The 1,863-nt window shown below is 32.4% G+C and overlaps 1 non-coding gene and 1 pseudogene across 1 annotated transcript; one reads left to right on the forward strand and one right to left on the reverse strand.

Annotated features, from left to right (window-relative positions):
- LOC106469105 overlaps nucleotides 1-1,863 on the forward strand; it is a 57,305-nt pseudogene that overhangs the window by 9,645 nt on the left and 45,797 nt on the right.
- Trnaa-cgc lies at nucleotides 1,679-1,750 on the reverse strand. Its single transcript has one exon. It is a non-coding gene; the product is annotated as a tRNA-Ala (tRNA).

The raw sequence follows: 1,863 nt of genomic DNA on the forward strand, positions 1-1,863 counted from the left end.
GTCGCTGAAGTTTCTCAGAAAGAATTTCTACGGGAAATTAACAAACGAGCAGATACGCAACAATACTGATGAAAACATTGTTGAACTTATTACGTAGACATTATTCAAATTAGCAATAGTTTCATCAGGTGAAAAACGAAGTTTTATAATAAATATTAAAAACACGGTAACATCAAAAACATCTTTAATACGAACGTTTCGGAATTTCCTTAAATTCCATCATCAGCGTTAATATTTCAAAAAACAGTTAGTTCATAATATTCGAACTACAAAAAACAATTGCATTAAGCGAATTTTCGTATTTATTTAGGTCCCATGCTGGGACAACGGTAAGTCTACGGATTTACAACGCTAAAATTAGGGGTTCGATTCCCTTTGGTGAACACAGCAGTTAATCCGATGTGGCTTTGCTATAAGAAAAAAAAACAACACACACACACTCGTATTCATTTAGCAGAAAATACGAAAAAAATTAGAACAGATAATTAGAACAGTAATTAAAACTGTATTTGTGGAATGATATATTCACCAAAATCTCAGGATTGGCCTTTGGCTTTATAATCATAATCTGAAGTGGCCCAGTGTGGAAGATAATTGGGAACCACTGCTTTACATAGTTGGAAGAAAACAAATTAAATTTTAGTGGGATCATGTATTCAAAAGTTATATTTCCTTGTCTCTAGATTTGAGAGAATTATCGTTTAATGTAATAAATCCAACACTCTGCTTTGTTACGGTCATAATATGGAAAGAGAAGTAAAGAAACTTGCGATGATTTTATCTGTCATATTCAAACCTTATACTTCCTCGACTACTGTTTATTCTTGAAATATGGATTAAAAACTTATCTAATGTCTTAATTGCGATTAAAATAAACGTTTAATATTTTCAATTAAATAAACATCTAAATCAAGAACAACACACACACAAGTGAAATATCGACATATTTTTCACGAGGATTACATCAAATAACCCTCTGTATTACAAATATTAGGTATCTGTAACGTTATTTTTGGCAGAGTAATGTATATCATTATATGAAAATGGTGATGAAAAGAACATTTAAACTGACAACAGAACGTAGGCATGGTAGCTTCGGTTTGAAGTTTTAAGGATATTTCACTGATAATTTTATTTAACAATGTACCTAGACGTTTCATTCGTACCCTCTCTTTCTTTTTTTGTTTATTTGAAGTTAATCACAAAGTTACGAAATGGGCTATCTGTGCTCTGCCCACCACGGTACCGAAACCAGGTTTCTAGCGTTGTAAGTCCGCAGACACACCTCTGTGCCACTGAGTATCCCTCTCTCTATTTCTTCATCAGAAAGTCAGTTATTCAAGTCTGTATGTGGATGCATACATGTGAAGCCCTGGTGGGGGTCTAGGGAGCAAATCATTATAACAAGTGATATATTGAAATGAAATTTGAATGAAAGAATGGGAAGACATTGCTTTTATATTTATTTATTTTGGTGGCATACGAGGCAATATATAATAGACAGCATGTAAGATGTCAAATACGGACTTGAAAACGTTTAAGTCGAAAATCACAATAAGTGCATTATTTTAACGTTCAAAAACTGACTTCATAGACCTTAGAGACTGCATTTAAAATTTTTGTCTTTTTTGTTAAATTTACGCTATTTTATAGAATATGACAATAATAACGCAAAACTTGGAGGAGCCGGGGTTCGAACCCGGGACTTCTCACATGCGAAGCGAGCGCTCTACCACTGAGCTACACCCCCTAATGATAGTTATGTTATGTTATATATATATATATATATATATTGTAACGAATTCCTTATTATATTATTTATTTTAATTATTAACGTTTGTTTAGTATTAAATTTATACTTAC

The sequence above is a fragment of the Limulus polyphemus genome, unplaced genomic scaffold, assembly GCF_000517525.1.
Source record: "Limulus polyphemus unplaced genomic scaffold, Limulus_polyphemus-2.1.2 Scaffold94, whole genome shotgun sequence".
Lineage (NCBI taxonomy): Eukaryota > Metazoa > Arthropoda > Merostomata > Xiphosura > Limulidae > Limulus > Limulus polyphemus.